The 22,936-nt window shown below is 42.4% G+C and overlaps 1 long non-coding RNA gene across 1 annotated transcript; it reads right to left on the reverse strand.

Annotated features, from left to right (window-relative positions):
* Window positions 1-486: 486 nt before the first annotated feature.
* On the reverse strand, window positions 487-22,860 carry LOC135279423 (uncharacterized). Its single transcript, XR_010346659.1, has 7 exons — window positions 22,749-22,860; window positions 21,655-21,717; window positions 19,917-21,318; window positions 17,100-17,252; window positions 8,435-13,159; window positions 6,393-6,496; window positions 487-3,939 (listed from the first exon to the last, which is right to left on the reverse strand). It is a non-coding gene; the product is annotated as an uncharacterized LOC135279423 (long non-coding RNA).
* Window positions 22,861-22,936: the final 76 nt, after the last annotated feature.

Consider the following 22,936-nt stretch of genomic DNA (forward strand, 5'->3'; position numbering starts at 1 on the left):
GACAAGGACAGAAAAAATAAAGTTTTATTTATATCACTGTAAACAGATGTCCAAGACAAGATCAAGCAAGCAGACAGAGAGAAAAAAACCATCCCAAGAAACAGCCAAATAAATTCCCCTCCATGGAAGCTCTCAGTGCTCATCTCAGCTGAGGCTGGAGGTGTGCACACACCTAATTAGCACTTGCTTCTGCAACCAGATTAGTGACCTTTCAGAGCCCGGTGTAAGGAACAGACGAGAGAATCTCCCACACCACTTGTGTGGGATTTAACAGAGCTCTTCTCCAGAGCTCTGAAACTGTGGCACACAGAAAATGCACCAATGCTTTTCTGGCTGCAGCAAGGCAGAGTTCCTCCAAGCAGAGCAATGCAAGAGCTGCAGTTACAGACCTCACCCCACTGGGATGTTCTGGGGCTGACAAGAGCCACCAGACTGGGTGGTTTCCTTGCAAGGATCCCTCTGATCTGAGGCACTGGAAAACAAACACCTGATATTCCCACTGCCTCCAAGAGCAGCTGTGTTAGCTCAGGCTCAGAAATCAGGGAGCAAAGGGTCCCTGATAAAGCTGCCGTAGGCCCATCTGTTCAGAACTGATTTCTGGGATGGAGAAAATAAGAAAGAGGGAGAAAAGCCCTTAAAGCATGAGCCTTATAAGGTTTTAGGATGAATCCTTTGCAGTTTGTGGCTGGGGTTGCCAAAGCAATTCTGAGCCTGTCTGAGTAAAGGTAGAGCTGAAGGCACACACAAGTGAACAGGGTTTGTGCCCTCTCTGGGGCTGCTTGGGTACCTCCATTTGCTGAAACATCAACCAGCAGCTGCCACATCCACTTTGGGGAAGAATTAGTACAATTAAAACATGACTTTTAATTTTATGTAATTAAAATTTGTCTTTTGAAAACAAATTCTCATTTCAAAAGCTGTTCCCAAGGCTCAGCCACCTCCTGACTGGAGAGGGACAGGGGCTGCTGGGCAAAGGCATGGAGTGGTTTGGCTGGGGACATTGAGGCTACAGCAAACCTGGGATTTAGATCCTCACACACCTAAATCACGGAGAGGTTGAAGTTACTTTGGACAACAGGACTGATTTATGGATGGAGAGGGTAAATCCTAAATTTCTCCTCCTTTCCCACAACACACCAAGGTTATTCTGCAGTGAGCTGAGAGCCTGCACCCAGTTGCTCACTGAAGCACACTGGATTTCCAGAGAGGACCTGGAGCTGCAGGGACACACGGAGGGTGAGCACCCAGCCCTGCAGGCAGCTGCTGTGGAGTCAAACACAAAAGAAAGCATGCAGCTCTGCACTGGTACAGATGGAGAGAGATCCCATGGCAACTTTTATTCTGCAGCTTTTAAACAAACTGCTACAGCAGGAGAGATGGGAGGTGGGTGTAAAACCACAGCCATGAGACAGCTCCCTCCAGGACATTTGTGCCCACATTTCCTGGCTCTTGGTTTCACTGTTATTTGTAAGGGAGCTGAAGCCAAGATTTCTGCCAGCCTTTCTATCACTGGAGAAGGAACCAGCAGCCACAGCTCCAGCTCAGCACAGAGGAGAAGCAGCTGTCTGTTAAACATTGGAAAACTTTGCAGTGCAGCTGCTTTTGGAGCATAAATAATTTCTGTTAATGGGCCAGATTGGCAAATGAATTCAATTGTTTCCTTTCAAATAGGGTTTTTACATCCAATTTTGACAGGGTGTTTGAAGTGGGAGCTCTCAACTCAGTGCTTTTTGGAGAGGTTTTCCAGAGAACATATTTCTGAAGAACACCTGGAAATTTGGTGACATTGCAGTATTTGTAAGGTCTTGTATAACACAGTAGCAAGAACCAACTGCTAAGCATGACCTAGAACCATCTCCTTCCCTGAGCCACAAGTATCTGTCAGACTTTGGATATGCCAAGTGAAGGACAGGAGCAGGACATACAGGGGAAAACCCCCAAGGAAACAAAAAAACCAACAACTCCCCATTTTTTTTCTTTAGAAAGCAAATGCTCAGCCTAACCAGTCCCACAGTTCAGGATGCTGGATGGTCACTTAGAGAGTAGCATGAGATGGCATTGCTGCTAAGACAAAAACACACGTCTAGCTCTGGTCTTTGGCAAGTTACTCCATCTTTGGCCCATCCCAAGACATGAGAGGCCTCCCAGAGGGTGAAATCCATAGCCCTCCTTCAGGGGCTCAGTTTGTGTAAGAGTGACAGGATCTGCAGGTGGGATTTAGGTGTTAAAGAGGCAGGTTATGATTGCTGGGATTGTTTTGCCTCTTTGTTCATCAGGTACTTGAGAAGGAACACTCTCAGTGAACCTGGCAGGACTTCTCATGATAAGAGAAAGAGGAAAGAGTCCACCTCCTCCATTAGCCAAAAAAAACCCCATTATAATCTTGCTGGGCAAGTCAGCACAGAGTAGCCATTCAGGAGAGGCTGCAAAGGAACAAAGCTGAGTACCCAAGGGTTGGACTCATGATCCTTGTGAGTCCCAACTCAGACTATTCCATGACAATATGGCTTCTATGCATGGCAGAGTATGTTTTCTTCTATGTATTTACATGTTTAATCTGGTACCATAGAGTTTACTAACTTTTGAATCAAAAGGCAAATATGTGTTGCTAAACCTCCAGCTACCTCCAGCTTTTTAAACCAAACTGTTAATGATAATTCTGGCATCATTAATTTTATTTATTTTAATTATCCCCTGGATTCAGTTTGCTCTGTGTTGCTGCATCCTCTGCAAGGGCAGTGATCTTGCTCATTATAATAGTTTCTACGTTAAGCATCTTCTGTGAAAAATCAGAAAACTCCAGCTGAGCAAATTGCTGGGTGTTGTTGGGGCTGTGCTTGGTGCTGTGGTCATATACTGGACTGAAAAATAGAAATGCACCTCTCCTGGAAGCCTTACCAAGGGACTGGTGTGCATGCCAGCTGTCAGCATGGGGAAAGCAGGGTAATTGGAGCGATTAAAAGCTCACAATGGTTACAGACAGGCTTTTGCATTTAAGGTGGAGTGAAACTGCGCTGTGACAGGGCCATGGCTGCTCTGGGAAAGTCTGTGGAATCCTGGCTGTCATCTCTGCACCAGTATTTTACATTCTGGAACCTTGACCCCACCAGTTGGCAGCTACACAAACACCTCCAAGGCATGCTGGGGAGCAGCAGCACAAAGGGATGTGCTGACCCCCAAGCTGTGCTAAGGAGCTGTGGATTAAAAAGATCCTTCCTGAATATATAATGAATTAGTGGCAATTTTAGTAGCTAAAATGAGGTGAACACAGGAGGGCCCTTATTTATTACTGCAAGCAGCACAAGAGCAGTAGTCAATTAATGCAGGGAAGGAAAAAAATTCCACATCTATTTGATAGGAGTCAGTAAGACCTCAGAGATAAGAATCCAGAATCTCTGTAGAAATCAGGACCATGCAAAGCAATGACATTACAGTTCATTTGAATTACTGCACCAGTGGAATTTTGCAAATTTATCTGCTGCTTCACCCCTCAAAGAACTGACCCAAGCAATATCAGTGTGCAGGACATCTGAATATTATCTAAGTTTTCCAGAGAGTAGATATATCTTTCTGAAGCATAAAGGAGACCTTGAGGAAAAGTAAACAGTGCTGTCCTCTACCTCCAAAGGCTTTCTTTACATGCACATTTCACACTGGATAAAAATAGCCTTAAACCCTGGGTTAAGTAAGCTTCTTACATTGGAAAAACCTGTTTCAAGTGGACAAAGGAGACAGAAGTGGCACACCATAAAAAGGCCTTTGGTTTCAGTGTCTGCAACTTGAAACAGCATCCTGGTCTCATCTTCTGTGTCCAAGAGGGAACTAACCAACACTGATTGCAAAGAGCAGAGTAAGCATGAACAGGGTGTGGGCTCTCTACTTCTCTCTACTTCTGCATTTCAAGATCAGGCTAAGTTCCTTTTCAAGCCTAACGGGAAACTGTGGGAAAAAAAACACATATTGACAAGGAAAAGACAAAAATCCATTCTGTATCACTCATCAGTACTCAAAATGTACAAGCTGGTCAAGATCTTCACTGCAGAAGAATCAACTGCAGTCATTTGCATTGCCAGTAATTTTGAAACTGTCTCATTAGGACTAAAACATTTCTAGAGACACACACATGGCTTATTTATTTTGTAATTATTTCTGAGTTACAGTTCAAAGGAAAGTTGAAGAAAGTCACAGAACAGGATATGAGACTTCCTGGTGCATTTTTAACCTGCAGTGCATAAAGCACTAGAGCTCTGTAGATTACTCCAAAGGGAATGGGAAGGGAACTAAGGAAAGCAAACTGATTGTTTTGCTAAATTTATTAATCAAGTATCCAGAAACAAAAGAGTGAAAAAAGAAGAGCTAAGCAAGATATTCAGAGACTGCATGCTACTGCTTAGTTCTGCTGGTCTCTTCCTCTTGGCTACAAGATTTCAAGCCAACTTGGTCACTTCAGTGTGCCTCAGTTTCCCCTTAAACACCTCACATTCCCCCAGAATAAGCAGTCAGAAGGCTAATCATCTCTCATAATCAGCCACACTAAGATCACCTTGGAGGATTCTGGCCTAAACCCTTAAAATTGAACCTGGTAAGACTAGAAACTAAAGCTTCATTATAATTTCTTACTAATTACTACTGGTCCCCTTAGAAGTCTTGTGGTCAAACCCAGCATTTCTGTGAGAGCTCCTGGGGTAGATGCAGGACAAGCAGCTGGGTGACAGAGGGAATTCATCACTGTCCTACAGCAAGCCATTCCCACACCTGAATCCTTGCCTTTTGTGATGGAGACCAGCTTAAAAGTGAAATTTAGTGGATCCCTCACCACACCAACTTAATGGTACAGAGCAAAAACTGAGAGCTACAGCTCTGGAGGCCAAGCTCCACCACTGGCTGTGAATAGTTCAAGGTCTAGAAAGGAGAAGAAAAGTTGGCAATTTTGGCCAGAATTATATCCACATTTCTGTGGTTCTAACAACAGAACAGGCAAAAGTAGTTCACATGAACACAAGATCTTTAAAATATAGATGTAAGGGAAACAAAGAGCAGATGCATGAGAACAAGAATTTTGTCTTACTGAACCAAAAATAATTTCCTCAGTGTAGGAACTGGTCTCAAAGCACTGCAGAAAGGGGATCATTACCCTCATACCAGCAGTTTATCACCTTCCAAGATTTTTCCTTTGAGGGAGCAAGTCTGTGTGAGCAGTACCAAAGAAATCCCAGGCTGGATCCATAACTCAGAGTCCAGCACTCAGTGAGCATCCCTGTGCAAGAGCCCAGACTGAGCTCCTTCCAAAGTTCAGAGCAAAGTCACTCCCAACAAAAGTCACACCACCCATTCCTGAGAAGAGATGCTCCCACACCCCCCTCCCAGCACCTCATGCGTTTGGCATTGCTACAAACCAGAACAAGGAGCTCAATGGAAATGAGGAGGGTGGACATTTCACATTTACTTTCTTTTCAAACAAAACTGTTTCTTCAAACAGAGCTGCACCTTCCTACCAAACAACCCTTCCTAGACTGATCCCAGGGCTGTGCTCCCTCTTTGGGTGTTGGGTCTCCTGCTCAGCTGTTAGCACAGATTTCAGAAGAGCTGCAGTGTTTTCCCCTCTTCAGGGCAGAGAGCCCAGCCAACATCACAAAGGTGACCCACAGAATGGATTTACATGGTTAAAGACTTCACAGCACATCACCAGATCAGGGTAGCATCACCCTTTTCTTCCTCACAGGTACCCAGGAGGCCACGATGTGAACCTGTTAGGAGCCTGATCAGGCTTTAAATATCAGGTGATTTTTAAGCTGATCAGTTCCCTGATCCACTTTGCTGTATAAAAAAATTCCATTGATAAAACTGAGGGCAAGACAAAACCAGGAAAAAGTGAAACTGGAGGAAGAAACTAGAAGGAAAGAATACATCAATCCAGCATTACTACTGAATAAAGAATTAAAGTCATAAAACCACTACAGAAATCTTGATATTTAGGCAGAATTAGGTACCAATACTAGTGATGGGTGGCTGTGGAAAGCTGTTGTACCCTCACAAGGTTCAGTCAGAGAACCCCCACCAACACATGCAGCTGTTCTTTCTCAACATAACATTTAGAACACTAACACATCTCCATAAAGCCCTTTAAATTAAGGTTTTATATCCCAACCTGATGCACAAACTGTGTGTTAGCACTGAGAACTGTCAGGGAGGCATTTCAGGATTCCATGTGGGTTATTCTGTCCTTCTTTTTTTCTGCTAAAGCAAATATCTTGGAAACCTTGGAAAGGAATGGCCTCTTGTGTCTGTTCAGTAATGAGCCATGGGCATGTCTGACCATTTGTTAGCACATGGAAAGGGATTTCTCCTCCAAGAATAGATAAAAAGGAATTAGAGCTAATTGAACAACATACCTGAATAAACCAGAAGCAAGCAATGCAAAACTCTGCAAACTGCAGATCTTCCTTGAATTTTCTCTTGGACTTTCCATGGGAGATTTTGCCAGCATGGAACAATCCTTTGAAAAAACGGAACAAATGTATGAGTCACTTAAAAAGTTCTCATTTTCAACAAAAAGCTGAATTACTTGCCCACTCTAATTGGGACAGATATTAGGCTGAAAACCATGACTCCACTGATTCAGCACATTGGTGTCTCAGGAGACAAAATGTTCCTGTTGTCCAGGCAGGCTGGGAATTGCAGGAGAGCAGGGCAGCTGCCCTACAGTGCTTTACAGGGCCTAAAACTGCAAGCAAGGAAAGCAGGGTTTTGCTAAAAAGACAGAATTGAAGTGGGGAAAAAAACTTACTTGCAGTCTTAATTTATTTCAAAACACAGACATAGCTTCATCTGGATTGTAACAGCTTTCTAGAGGAGATGGGCCATGCCTCTTCCCTGGGAAATCAGCAGTGATACTGAGCAAGGGAAGCCACATAGCCAGTGTCAAGGGTTACCTTGACATGCCTACAATTAATAAAATACACTTGGGAAAAGAGTTTAAGGGCATCTGTGTTAAAGGGCAAAAAAAGAGAATTTACAATTGGAACATGATTATTGGGCTCAATACAAGGATTATTAGGTGAAACTGTGTGGCTTCTATTATGGGAAAGGCAGATTAAAGCATTAATTGGGTTAAAAAAATTACTCGTAGGGCAAACAAAGAATGAAAGGATAAAAAAAATCACAAAAAGGATTCAACAGCTGTCACATTCTAGGTAACACAAACAGATAACGCAGGCAGTGTTTCCACACACCCCAGCAGTGCTTTCCCAAAAACAGAGCTGTGACTTGTCTCCCTCAGACTAAACAGGAAACAAGAACTGGTTTGGACTGGAGCCACATATTCACAGAAAAATTATTACTGGACAAAGCATTTGGTACCAGTTTCAAACCCCACCATAAGACAGAGATTGCTCATCTAATTTCTTTTCTCACATACGAGCAGGAACTTCATACAAGATTTTAAATACTGCTTTCTGTGGGGTTTTCACCTGGAAAAGCACATGGCACTGGTCCTCAGGAATTAGTAGGATGGTGTGTACAGTACAGCAATGAAAATGCAGCAAAACAAAATGATAGCAAGCAGATTTAGCTCAGGAAAATACAGACTGAGCATGAAATTCCTGGAAAACATATTTGATGCAGCATTATTTAATATTTAAATCCCCAACCTTCCTATTTATTCCTGTTGAAATGCATAATGTGAAAATAATTTTGACTTTTCCCTCCCCACAGGCAAATTCTCAGCTTTGAAGATTTTAGCTCTGAAGCTGTCACATATCTGCTCTCTTTTTAAACAAGAGTTTTACTAGAGACAGTCAGACAATGTTGGTTTCCAACATTTATTTTCACGTTTTGCATTTAGAACAGAACTCATGGCAGGTATTTAGGAGTTCTAGATGCTCTCCAGTAAGAAAGCCTAAATACTGTAGTGTTTGAGAGACTGCCATATTGGTAAAGCCATTGTTCCTAATGAGTACAGTCTAGCAGCAAACCAGGATTTATTTATTCCAGACATTATGAATAATTTCTAACTACAAATCCATCTGAGAATTTTGCAGTTTGCCAGCAAACAAAGGAAGTGGCAGAATTTCTCAGATTAATTTTAATGCATTATTTACCAAAGCCTCTTGCATAATGAGGTAGGGAACAGTTCTCTGCTGACAGAACTAGAGTAACAATCTAAACAGATATTTTTCATCTTCTGTTTCTACAAAATGGCAAGGACTAAAAACATTCATATTTATATCCATCACCACTGTGAACCAAAGCCTTATACACTCATTAATATGCTTAATTAATGTGCTTATATGCTACTTAATACATAGCATATAATGAAATATTTACTGACACTGCATCCCATCACTGACCATACCTTTTGTTAATAAAGAAAAAAGCATCTCTTACAAAACCAAAGATAAATGAAACCAAAACATGTCTAAAATCTTCAAAAGACCTTATCAGAGTCTACTTCTCAGCCAGAGCATTTCCTCCAGCACTCTCACCCCAAGGTCTGCTCAAAGCCAATCAATCACTCCCCACCCTCCTCCTCATCATTTCCTTTTAAGCACTAGCTGGAAATAGCCCCATCTGCTCTGAAAATCAAAGAGCAGCAGCTGCTGATCAGCCCCCTTTTAGAGCAGCCTGTGAGACTTAAGGATATTGTCCTGAGCAACTCAGTCAAAATTAATTATAACCTCGATGGAATTAATTAGAGGCTATCTTTATTTCATCTCCATTGTTGTGCAGACAATTGTTTGCTGCTCCTCACATGACTTGGTAATTACACTAAGATGAAACCACTTAAGATGAAATGTCCTGAATGGGTTTTGATTCAGATTTACAAGTGTGTGTTTGCAGAGCTGGGGGGAGAAGAGTGCTGTTTGTTAAATACAGAGCAGATCTCCACGCACACACAAAAGGTTTGTCAGCTCTTATTATTGCTCAGTTGGGCCAGCAAAACAGAAAAGTTTTTGTTAATTAAAAAAATACTATCTAGGAACAAGTTATCTCTAACACAGAGAAACTGTGGTGGAATTCTGTTGTAAAATTCAGATTTTAGATTCAGGAAGCCTTGCCCTCCTATTTGAAGGTGTAAGAAGCTTCCTGAGATCTGTTACATGTTACCAGTAGTTTCATCTTGCACTGTGGGAGGGAGTTTCTATAGGCACTTTAATTCCAAGCCAGATCAAATGGCTCTAATCAGTATTTTCTCAACCTTTTATCAAGGCAGGCAAGTGCCTGCACGTGACACAGATGCTTCCCAGATGGTTTTCAGCTAAAAAGAAAGAGTCTTATCAGGACTGAAAAGAGACAGTGGCAGATTTCTATTTGGTTAGTAACCACTGCTCTCCATATTAACATCTTTGATTAGATTACAGGAATGAGATTCTCTAGTTTGATAGTATAAAACCCCTTTGAGAACAGCAAAAAACCCTTTGCATTTAAGAGAGGAAAACATCCATCTAGTTGTAATCTACTGAAGTAATTTCTCCCTAGCAGCATAACAAAGCTAAATTATGCTAAAATAATAATGTCTGTGCTTGGGGGAGGCTAAATGGAAGCTGACCCTCCCTGTGGACATGAGTGCTTCATGTTTCCAGGGCTAATAAATAACAGAACCAGCAAATGCAATGCCTGGCACTCCTGGGAATTGGCTAAACTGAGTCTATGGCACAAAAGTGGAGCTGAGTGATTAATTCATGTAGTGCCTGCTACGAGGAAGATCCACGGGCCCTGGGTCATGGGGACGTTATTTTTAGAGTGTGAAATCCTATGAAATTATCATGACTTTTACATGTATAATACATGAAGAGGCAGGGAGGCTCAGCTTCATCCTGTCTCTTCTTACAAGCAGTGGCTCATGAGTGAATTTTTGCTTCATCAGTCATGTGACAACCTGAGGAGAAGGAAACAGCAAAGACAAAATGGTTCTTGATAGCAGCAAACTGTTCTAAATGTGCTCAGCTTTCTCATTTCTGAAAAATTCACAGGAGAACGTGTTAAAAATCAACATGAAAACCGTCAGGTAGTTTTTGGGACAGGTAACAGGCACAGGCATTCCAGAGCAATCCAAGACTTTCCTGAGGTAACTCCATTTAAAATGAACACTGTATCCATCTCTGGTTCTACAGCAGTGATTTCACATGCAGGTACAGAGCTATAGTATTTGGGTACTAAAATGTTGCAGTTATACAACACACACACAAAATGCTCAGAAAATTTAAAACTGAGAATGCACACAACTCTCTTGTGGTTGTCACAGATATGCAAGATTAACTAAGTGCAGCAATAAATGAAATAAAGATGTATAATTCCTTAGACCCTAATAATCCTGTAGCAATTTGACTTGATTTCCAAACCAATTTTCCCATTTTTTTATCCTCTGGTTAACAATTGCTGTTTACCAAGTTGCTTCCCAGAAACATTGCTGTAAAATATTAGATCTCCTGTGAGCAGAAAAAGGTCATCATGGATATTATGTTCAGTGGAGCACAGAAAAAAACATCAATTCATCCAAATAAAAAGAATTATATGTGTTTGTTTAAAAGCTATGACTTCTCATTATGTCATTGGTTTAATTAATGGGAATTTTAGTCAAAATCCAAAATGGACACAAAAGATTCTTCGTAAGCTAGCAAAAAGAAAAAAAAAGTGATTTATTTATGTGTGCAAAATCCTAAATATTTCACACACCATTGTTCAAAGGATCTTTCTGTGATTTCAGTCGTATTTTAATCTTAATGGCATAAGACACTGTTTACAGTTCCTCTTGCTCTTGAAGAGGGTTTAAAAACCTTGTGTCCCAACCAGCCACACTATAATTTCCCACATTTAATTAGAAAATAGATGAGATCAGTTTATTTGAACTGGTACTTGAAGTAAGCAATTAAGTGCTTCACTTAATGGGAGTGTGTGCTGTAAATCTGGCCTTTCATTACACGTACAGCTCCCCACACAATCAGTTTCTGGTAGCAGACAGAAGCTTGCAGGCATTGCTTTAATAAAAATACACTATTTACGAATATTGTGATGTATTTCCACTGCCCCTGAGGGACTTACACTAATACAGCCTATTACCTGTCCTTATTACATTGAACTAAGTATGCAATTAATTGGCAATCTGTAGTGGATTATGGAAACATTCCAGATGGATGGGGGTTTATCACAGCATTTTGCTGCAGCAGATACTGTAATTTCCTAAGTTTGGGACACTGACTTTACAAGAATTTATTTCTTTGTCAGATAGGTCTTGGGAGCAAGAATTTCCATTTCCTTTTACAGCAGAGGCAGGGGCTGGAGATGCAGCACAAAGCACCAGTGAGATAACACAGTATTGCTTCAGCAGACTGTCTGTGCTCACACACAATGGGATGTGTGGGCTGCACCTCCCTCAAGAAATGAAAATGTAATCAATTGACTTAGTTAATATTTTGCTCTGTGGGAAAAACTCCATCAGACAGTCTGGAGCTCCATTAATCCGTGGCATTGCTTGAGCTGTGGCAGCCTAAGCAGGAGAAAGCCCTTTGTGGTTTGCCAGCCCTCCTCAGCAATTTAGGGGTGAGAGGAGGAGTTGTTCACCTTTCTATCCCTGCCTTCCATTGCCACTGGAGCTGGATAATGCAGGAAAAACCTGGGGTGAGGTGTCTGGAGCTGCCACAGATGGCTCTACTGCCACGGGGGCCTGTGGCTGTTGGGAGGGAGAGCTCACCTGGGAGCTGAATCCAGACAATGTCCAGAGGAGAGCAGCAGACATCACAGAGCAGGCAGGGGCTGGAACACACCACTCTCCCAGGAAGGGTTCTTTATGATATCCAAGTAAGATGTTATTGTGCACAAACCTCATCAATGCATTATTGACAGAAAGGAAGTGTACAGAGAGCCCCTTTGAAACCAGCAGAACATGAGCTCCTGTTCTGGTGCAGCAGAGGGAGAGGCCATAGGAAAAACCTCTCTCACAGTATCCCACTTTGGGGCAAAAGCACCCATTTCCCTCTCTGCAGTGGCGATGAGTATTGCTATCCATCAGACTACCGAGGTCTGTGCAGATAAAATGTCACCTCCAAACAGCATTCATGTTATGTAGCAGCTCTTACTCCGTGTCTCAAGATTCTGTTTGCTCCCCTCAGCATAAATGCCCAAGAAGCTACTACAATGCATGGATAAGAGTTCTATTCTTGCTCGACTGGGTATCAGTTCCTAAAAGTGAACAGCTCACTGCTTTTCCTATGCACTCAGCAGTATCACAATTCTTGTGGAGGTTTATAAATGCATATCTGCAGAGACCACAGCTCAGCCAAGTAACCCAATCCTCATGTGAACTACATGCCCTGCTGTAGGAGTTTTCACTTTAATGTAACTTAAGATATAAATCTGAGTGTAAGATAAAATATCTTTTAATTCTTCCAGCTATACCTAAGCCTCCTGATTCCCGCTCCTCTTTGGCACTTGCCAGCCCCATTTATTTTCAGACTGATAATTGCCCCCTTTACATTTCCATCAACAGACCCCCACACATCCAGCAAATCTCCAGATTGCTTTTGCCATGTGTTAGGATTAATAATTAATGAAGCCAGCTGATTGTTCCAAGTGACCCATTATCATGTCAGGGCAGAGATGAGCTAGAGAGAAGACAGGATTCATTTCTGAACCTCTAATTTCAATATCAAAGTTCAAAATCAAAACACCACCAGCAACATAAATCTTTTTCTCTCAAGAGATCTCTTTTTTTTCAGAGCTGGCCAGAATAGTCCCTCAGCCTGGAAAGCAGATATTCTCATGCTCAGGGCTTTTTAAACAAAAACTATTTTTTCTCCAGTATGTGGCATTTCTCAGGGCTTTTCTGACATTTAAGTATCATCCAGGTATTTAATGATAAGAAGAGAAAAAGAATAGGAAAGGGAAATGTACATTAGCATGAAAGATTAAGGGACATGAATATGTATAGCACACACACAAGAACAAAAAGCTGGTATACAATGGGATGCCACAGAGCAGAGTGGGAGGGCTTCTGTTCATTAAGTGTTGATACAGTGGATTTAAATAAAATTGAATAAAATCCAATTTAAATGCCAGGATAAAAAGCCTTGAAGACCAGGCAGGGAACAGAATGGATTTCTGTCCCTCAGAGGTCAGATCAATGCCTGACCGACAGCAGCTGCAGATGGTCGGCAGCAGAAGCCTGCAAAAAAATAAAAAATTAAATGGTTAGATCAGGTCTGCTGATTCTTTTTAATCCCATTCTTTGCTGTTCCTGTAACATAATATTCAGCTCTAGTACAAAGAAAAAAAATCTATCACAGGTGTCTTAACAGAGCTGGTATCTTATTAATTTGCATCATGTCTCAAACCACCTTAGTCTCTACATGCATAATCCTAAAACAGCAGTATTCAATTCTACAAGAATAATTGATACTTCAGCAAGAAGATTGTAAATTCACCCTCTGAGAAAAAACAAACAAACAAATAAATGACAGCTCATCAATTTATTTGAAGTCATGAGCAAAGCTTCACTGGAGATAGCCCTGAACAACTTATTATCAGCCTGCTGTTAATGTAGGGCTCCCTGCTTTGAGATTATTTAAGGATGACTAACTCATGTTACATTTATTTCCTCTAAACTTGCTCTGGGCTATATGAAAAGCGGGAATCAATTAATTATTTGCAGAACCATTCAGACAGCACTACAAACAAAATTTAGGCTTTCAACACAACACTTTTGTGGAGGCAATATCACATGAAGTTGTACCACAAGAAATGAAAAAACCTGGAAAGGTAAATATTCATTTTCAATGGGTTATAAAACCACTGAAGCGTTGTAAGTGTGAGAGCAATTTAGATGGAAACATTGATATCTGAAAAGTTAAAAGTGCAGATGGAATTGCATAGGTTTCATTGTTTCCAGTCGTGTCTGCTTTCTTCACCACTCATAATTAATATTTACGGAATGCAAAACCTTTCTTAAGAGCCATCCTACTGCCTCAGGATCAGTATTTTTTCAGCAGATGACTCACATTTTAATCCCTTGCATGTCACGGTAGGGCACAGAAAAGGAGGGTGCTTATATTGTCTCTAGTTGGCTGCACAGCTGAAATGGGGCTGCTGTGACTTCATTGTCCCCAAGGGACTCGGCATGGGCAGCATGTTTTAGTCATGACAGAAGGCAAAACCTGTGCGTGGTTATTTAAGGCAATCACTGAATCACTTTTGTGTTGCGCCTGGTATTGATTCACTCCTAACTGCTCTTGGCTTTCAGCAATAATCTCACTTTACCCTGAGATGTGTCAGGGACTGCACAGGTGGGGACAGCGGAGTCACAGAGTAGCCTCTAGTGTAAATTACAGCCAGGTTACAATGGAGTGGGTAAAACATCCTGAATGAGATACTCCTGCCTTCTGCCTTAATGGAGAATACCTGGACTTCTGCTTCAAAAGATGGGCCGGAATCTCCAGCATTTGGATTAGACACTGGGAGCAATCCCTTAGTTGTTTCAGGAATGGGTAGATGATTTACCAAGCTGCTGCCAGCTAAAATGAGATTATAATGCCATAATACAATGACACTTTAAACACTATGGTAATAATGCCTTTTACCCACATAAATTAATAAAACTCTGCAGGAAGTAAAAGAGTGAAGTTTCATCTGAAAGCTGAGTGGACAGCACATTTGAAAGTACTTATTGTCCAAAAGGATGCAGGTACATTGTGCTTCTCTGCAGGGAAAAGGAACCAAGACCTCTCCAGGGATTTTCTGAGGAGTTTGTAAAAAAGGCCTTTTTATCATTTTAGAAGAGCAATTACTAAACCACTTCAGCCATGGAGTACCAGCAGCTGTCTATCTTAATTTTTTCCTGAAAATATTAAAAGTGCAAAATCCATTGGAAAGCTCCTTGCAGAGTAGCTGTGGATTATTTATGGTGCCTTTACTACCCATGGTCTCCAGTGCACTGTTCCACATTGAAGGAATATGCCTTAGCCATGAATGATCTGTGAGACAAACAGTCCTAGCAGTTCAGTACTGAACACGGGATGTCTTGAGGGAAAAAATAGAACTGGTGAGAGTGTATTTCAAATAACAAAGTGCATTCAGTACTAATTATTCTGTAAAGTGACAATATGAACAGACTGGCTGGATCCTCTTTGTCTGGTTATTTTGCTGTGTGCCAACACAGAGCTATTCAGGGATACCAGAGCAGTTTGTTAAGTACATGACTCGGTGGTATATGACTAAAATTTCCTGGAATTACACATGCACTTGACTTTTCATGTACAAAAAATCTGACTCAAACCTATGCTAGGTTACAGTGCCATTCTTCTTGTGCATTTTGCACTTGTGTTTCAAAAAACTGGCTGAAGTTTCTGGCTTCAAGTCTGCACATTTTCCTCCAAAACAACCATTTGGTTTGCCCATTGCATTGCTACTGGAAGGGGACAGCAACTCTTCCCCACCCGAGATGAAGTAAGGGGAAGAAATAGTCTCAAAAATCAGACCTGTTGTCATGGAAACCAGAACAAGGATTTACGAGGCCAAAATGGATGCATTTATAAATCAGAGACGAGGAAAATCCTACCCTTTTATAAAAATATGTTAAGTGGAAAATGTCTTTATCATGGGAAGTCCGATATTTACTAGCTCAACAAATGCTGCAGTGTAAAGCAGTGTGTGAGTAAATATTTTTTTCTATAATACAATATGATCTCATCAGCACCAGTGCTTCAGGCATTTGAGAGAAAGGCAGTAGTAGCCATAGAAACAGCCTGCTCTTCCTGAGTGGCAGAAGGTATCGTGTGACACCCACTTTTGGTGGTGGCCTCACACTCTGCCAGATTTGTGGCTGCTTTTGAGTGTGAGGGGGTTTTTGATGCACTTCAAGCCACTGGAACCAGTTTTATTCTGTGCAGCTCCACAGCTTGGCATTGCCTCTGAGAGGAGGTACCTAAGGGAGGGAGATTCTTTCTGCAGGATGAGAATAAAGGGTGGCTCCAGGGGTGCTTGTAAAAACAAAGCTGTTACTTTTCCTCCCTGTGTTGTTAGAAAGCATGTTGCTACAGCACTGCAATAAAATCAGGGCCATTACACCGTGTACTCTTGCAGTATTTGTGTGGAGAGATGTACAAGTGAACAACAAACCTGCCTGAAGTCATAGAGCAAGACAAGGACAGATCTTGGGGAAAAAAAAGAGGGCTTTTTCATTTTTCAATCCCAACCATTCATACAAAGTATTTCACCACTTCACCTTCTTTTCCCACCACCTTGAATCTCCCCTTCCCCACATCAGCTGCCAGCAGAGAGCCCTACCTAAAGGCAGAGCTTGGCTTGGACTCTGATCTCATGTGACATATTTTCTGTTTAGTGCTGGAAATCTCTGCTTTAAACTGCAACTTGAGCCCTGTCTGGGGACACAGGCTCTGAGTCACCTCTAGCAGCACATGATTTACAGGCAGCCCTTCAAAGCTGTCCCAGCTCACTGCTAATATCTTGATCTCACTGGTACCTTCCTCAGTACAAAAGCACAGGTTATCCTCCTGCTTGTTTGCACTGCCTAATTAGGCCCGAGCTGTAAAGAGCCAGACTGACCTTTAACAGCTCTTTGTACTGGGGAGAAGTGTTGGATTTGCAGTTTTAAGACTGCTTGTTGATAATGAAGGTTTGACTCTCTTGTGATAAAGTACAACTTGAAAACAGAAGACACAGAGAAAGCTGCTGTGTTCTGCTCTGGAAAGCATCTGTGGGGGACACATCTGCCACATGTGTTTTATGGAGGTACTGGAGTACCCACACGGGGAATAAGCACTGAGATGGAAGCAGTTTATTGCCTTAACTTCCTCCCACAGCTCATGGCTCCAGCAGGCAGTACAGCTGGATCACACAGAAGCTGCTGGATCACACAGGAAGCTGCTCTAGAACCAGGCTTTTATAGCCCAAAGTTTTGAAAAAAAAACCCAACCTGGAACTGACTGGAGTAATTTGGCAATGCTGAGATGTACAAGGACGTGACTGCATACTACATACTATATATATATATATATATATATATATATATATATACACACACATACACCCCTGGGAAAGGCATGAGGCAGGAACAGCTTCCTCTCCCACACTTTGATCTGGTGTGTCACCTTTTCCTGGATACTCTTGGAGCAGAGATCTCAGCACAGAGCAGTCAGCAACAACTGGATGCTCCCACAACCTGCACTGTGTGTGTTTTGGGCTCTGGGTTGCTCTGTGAAAGGTAACCAGAGGCTTTGGACTCTGAGAGACACACTCCACACCTGGACAGAAAGATGGGAAGCAGTCAAAAAGATGAGTTACGGTGGAAAATAAACTGTGCTGCACAAACAACATGAACAAACAAAGAATGAATAGATCAAATCCAGCCCAGGTGGAAAGGAAGAAGCTGTGTGGGAAAAGGAGCTGCACGTAACAAAGCAGGGCAACACCACTTGTACAAACCCTGAAACTGCAAGAAATTTATTTGTTTACTCAATGGCTCTTGACATCACAAGCCACGATCATGTTTCCTCACTTATTTTCAAAACTTAAGGGTTCTCTATACAACAGAGGACAAAACACTGGTTTCTTGTTACATGGTGGGTGTCAATATTGCACACTGCCAAGAAACACAGCTGCCCTGATGAAAAAGCCTTCCCTCACAAATGGGATGTTTCAAGGGGTTTTCTCCCACTCTTTGGAGAAAGAGTCTGCATGCATTAAAGAGGTGAACAAGAGTGAAAATGAGTTCAGGAATGTTACCAGAACTTTCCCATCTCATACTCAAACACATTTTTGTTTGTCACACTCAGTGCTCTAAAATAGTTTGATGTTTTTCACTGTTTGCATCTCATTGTTTCTGATGGCAGTGGCACTTCCAGGGTTTGGGGTCGGCAGAGCAAACAGTCTGACCCCAAGGACACAATTGTGATAACACCCTGTGAGGTGATCCACGCTCACAGACAGAACAGAAAGTCTGGGCCACGGTGTTACTGTGTGTAGTGCTGCCCACAACTGAAATAGAAGGAATTAAGCTGTGTTCTGAGGAAATGAGGAAATGAGACCTTCTGTTTCCATCTGCATCCTCTGCTCTCCATCCTGCAGTACTATATATGGAAACAGCTAAGGTTACATATTTTCTATGGAACACTTCCTCATTGGAGAAAATACCCTCAACAAATTCTAAAACTCCTTCACAGAAAGCAGACTGTAAGTGAAAAAAAAAAAAAAAAAAAACCAAAAAAAAAAACCAAAATTAAACCAACCAAGCAAAAAAAAAAAAAAAAAAGAGCAAACCCAAAGACTGTTGATATTCAGAATTCTACCATTTGACTCCTTTACTCAGTTACAGCCTTGCTGTACTCCTCTACAGTTTTCACCAAACACAGATTACAAACAAAACAAAAGAGTTGGGTAATGCAGTAGGTAATCTGGAATTTAATACAAACAAAGCCTGGGCTAAGCAGAAAATAAACAAAAGGGGCTGTGTAGGGTTTCTCAGCATCAGAAGTTGCACATTTGGTGGAAAAGGTTCTCTTGTTAAGGATTGTTTGCCTTGCTAAATTTGCTGTGGTTTATATTTATGTTATCCCACCTGTAAGTACATTATCTAAAATACTGCATGTTCTAATCTCTACCCATAATCACAGAATCAGAGAATGGTTTGGAGGTGACCTTAAACATCACCTAGTTCCAACGCCAATAATCAGATTCATCTCTTCACTGCACCCTTTCTCCTTTTATAGAAGAGTTGGTTACCAGCAGGCAGAGGGGTTTGTAAAGGGAAGTGCAAAGACTTGCAAAACTCAAACTTCCTTTGTGACTACCTAAGGGCTCAGTTTCGGTGAGAATCAGACTTTCTTTTACCCTTATATGGCAATCCCACAAAAACCCGAAAGCAAATCAGGTGAGAAGCCGTGAAGTTCCAGCTCCAACAGCAGCCAGTCACAGGCAGAGCTGAACAACACGGATATAAAAGGGCATCAGGGATAGGTTCGGACTATACCTTTTAAAGTCAAAGGGATTTTGTGCTGAGGTCACCCTGCAGATGACCAGAGGGCCGAGCCCACAACTAGTTTCGTCAAATACCATTATTGCAGGATTTCACTGCGACTGCTTGTGAAACTTCATGTGTCCATCAAAAGAGGAAACACTGAGCCTCATGGCATCAAAAGAGGTGAAATGACTTCTGTGTTCACTAAACCCTGAAACATGGAAAGAGTCTTTGATAATTTAACTCTTTTAACTCAAGTGTGACCTCTTTTGCAAAGGGCAGAGTTCTGCAATACAATGTAACCGAAATGCTGAGTAATAACTGGGAAGTGAAAAGCTTCAGCCGTGTTTCCTTCATGTGACTTAGAGCGGTGCTTATCTACACTCCAGCCTGCAAGAGGCTTCAAACTGAACGGCTTATTTGGACCTACAGTCCCAATCTCTCTTTCCCAGGAGGTGAACATACCCCCAAAACACCCTGCTGAAAAGTGCCTCCGGTGTGATAGCACCATTTTTGGAGTTCTCAGATGCCGGCGGCTGAGAGGGCTGGAGTTCTGCTCATTGCATGTGTGAGTGCAGCTAATTATAAGCTCTTTGGAGCAGAAATCCTGTCTCTGTCTGCACAGTCTTTGGCTCAGCAGGGTCCCTTTCTCAGCTGGCCTTCAGTGAGAACTCAGTGCGAGCTATGAATCATATCAAAGGTGAATCAGAACGATTCCGATTCTGAGTCACTGACACCAGAGAGTAACAACTTGAACATATGGATACAAGACTAATGAGCTGCAAAATTTCTCTGTTCCAACTCAAGAGAGGAGAAAAAATAATTTTGAAGAAACTTAAAAGATAACCGAGGTACAACAGATGTGCTTGATATAAACACACAGCTGCTTAGCTCATCATTTATATTCTATTTTGTTATCTTGAAATAATTATTTTAACTGAAGGAGACTTACCTGAACTGAGAGTCTTGAACTGAAATGAGGATTACCTGGAACTAAGGTCATCTAAAATTTCTGTGGTCTTGGCAAACTAATAAAACCAAACCTATTCCATTTTATTAAAGTCAAAAGTATATAGTCTTTTAAATAAATAGTTTGGGTTTTAGTGGTTTTGATTTTTTTCCCTCTGCAATTAAACGTCTAACACCAGTTCACAAAATTAGCCACAATTGCTTAAAGAACTTTCTTGTGTGCTTTTCCTCTTTTTTATACATCAGTCCATTCTTGAATGTCCTTAAAAGGCATCTTAGTGTATTCTCTCTTTCTGACTGGTAGCAACAAAGCACTCGAGACACTCCACCAGCTCTGCTGAGTAGCTGAAAATACACACGAGGAAGTGACGACTCATTTAAGGAGAGCTGCGAATTGCTGCCCTTAAGCACCAGGTTCCCAGCTTGACTTTTTACACTCTCGGTGCAAAGAACAGGAGTTGAAAAGGTGGTTAGCCTCTGACCTGGAAATTCCCCCGCAGCAGGAGCATAATCTGTGCGATTTAGTGTGAGTGTCTTGTGGCTTTAAGAGCTGGTGACCCTGCAGTTTACAGCCTAATGTCACAGGCAAGTGACAAAACTGCATCCAGGAGCAGCAGGAAGCTCGGGTTAGATTGATGGCAGGGCAAACAAGCCCACAGCTCACAGTCAGCTCTGTCACAAACGGCCAAGGCTTGAACAAGAGCATAAACTGGAGCTAAGCCAGGCCAGGTACCTTTCAGTAGTTTTGGGCTGATTCTGAGCTCAGTAGTTGGAGAAAAAGGGTCTTGAAATCATAATTTATTTGTGAAGATGACACTGGTCAATCAGAATTAGCTGGCTGGTTGTCAGTAAGACTAGAATCTAAAATCTTGTATGTCCAGACTGAAAAAGGTCCTACAGAAAGAGGTAACATATGAAATACAACCAGTAAAACAAACAAATGTAAATATCCAATTGCATGTTAAGCAATACATCCACAGAAAGACTAATCTTTAAAAACAAATTAAATTAGAAAGAGTTAACTTGAATGAAAAAGCTTTTTTTTTTTTCATTGTGCAACGTTTCACTTTTCTCCTTGGGCATCAGCTGGAAGTTCATTAACACGGATGGAAACCAAACACACACTAGACCTTTTCCAGGACCTGCCATGTAGCCCAGGGAGCAATTTCCACCAAGAACCGAGTTTTGTCCTCACAGTCATACGCAGAGTTAAAAGGAAAGGGATGAACCAATTTATTACACAGGATTTACCTCTAACACACAGTGTGTAAACGGAGGAATCCAAACCCGCTCGGAGCCCGCAGTGTGGGGAACTTCCTAAACACGCGATGCCATCGTGTGGGCAAAGACCTCTCCAGCAGTTTCCAGAGGAATGTCATTGAATCCTGGAATGTTTCGAGCTGTTTTGAGTTCAAATGGTCATCTCGACCCTGTTACGGGCAAGGACACCTTCCACTAGCCCAGGTTATATTCACATCATATGAACATGCCATTAATTCCTTCATTTCTACTTGCTATGTCCTGACCCTGCTGAAGGAGCTGGGTAACTCCTGGCCCCATCCAATCTGGCCTTGAAAACTTCCAGGGATGGGACTGTTTTTCCCCCTAAATTCTCTTCTTTTGTACATTTCTGCTTTCTGTTAAAAACACACTGATCAGACTATAATTAAATGTCAAAGCTGCTAGCCTGTTCCATGGTACCCTGTTGCAGGAACACTCACACTATCAGATTTGTGTGAATTTGCCCATCTCGAAGGAGAAGGAGGCTTCACGCTGAGCTCAGGCTGCAAGAAAATCAACCACAGTCAGACAAAGCATGGAAAAAAATGTGTCACTGCTATGAATATGAAGGCCCCGGTGTGCTGCAGTAACCAAACCCAGTAGCTGAAAGAACAAGGAGAATAACACAAATGGGATGAAAAGTTTCCAACCTGGAAAAAAAAAAAGTGAGTTGTGGGACCAGAGTTTTGCAACCACTGAGGTTATAATTTTTCTCCCAAGTCTTCACATGTCTGACTGAAAGCATGGCCAGTCCCTGTCACCTTGCATTTGTCCCTTAGCCCATGTACAGCCTTTTTACCTCTTAGCTCAGACCAGCCTGATTCTGCCAGTCAGGAGACAGAAACTGAACCTATTCATTGAGAAATTATTGTGCTTTCCTTCCACTGCCATTGAGAGCCCTGAAAGTGACCTGTGCGTGTGTATTTACTACACACAGGCACACCCAGCTTCTCCCTGCCCAAAGGCCATGGCTGTTTCCAGCACCCATCAGGGCCAGCAACACCTTCACCCACGGACCTTTCTGGGACCTTCCCGGGATACTTTTTGGGATGAGCTTTGGCACAGGGCACCTGGCATCTCAGCCCTGACAGGAGCTGCGAAGGGTGGTTGCTGTGTCCCAGCTACAGCTCTGAATTTTTACTGGTTTTGAAACAGTTTTTAGGGCCAGGGATGCTGAGGGAAAAGGGATGCCTCAGGAAGAAGGGTCTTCTCAGGAGGAGGGTTCCTGAAAAAGCAGGGTCCCCTCAGGAAAAAGGGGTCCTGCAAAAGCAGGGTCTCTTCAGGGAAAAGGGAAGCCTCAGGAAAAGGGTCTCCTCAGGGAAAAGGGTTCCTGCAAAAGCAGGGTCTCTTCAGGGAAAAGGGATGCCTCAGGAAAAGGGTCTCCTCAGGAAGGAGGGTTCCTGGAAAGCAGGATCTCCTCAGGGAAAAAGGTTCTTGGAAAGCAGGGTCTCCTCAGGGAGGACAGTTTCCCAAAGGAGAATCTCTCCAGGGAAAAAGGTCCCCTCAGGGTGGACAGTCCCCTCAAAATAGAGACCTTTCTCAGGGTGGAGGGTTCCCTCAAAAAAAGGAGGGAAAAGTCCCCTCAAAAAGGAGGGTTTCCGCAGGGAAAAGTGCTCCCTTCGAGAGAAGGGTCCCCTCAAGGCTGATGGAGGCGGGTGGCCGCGCTCTCGCTGTGCGCGGAGCTCTCAGGCTGCCTCCTCACCGCCGCCACTGCGGGCTGCG

Source organism: Passer domesticus, chromosome 12 (assembly GCF_036417665.1).
Source record: "Passer domesticus isolate bPasDom1 chromosome 12, bPasDom1.hap1, whole genome shotgun sequence".
NCBI lineage: Eukaryota > Metazoa > Chordata > Aves > Passeriformes > Passeridae > Passer > Passer domesticus.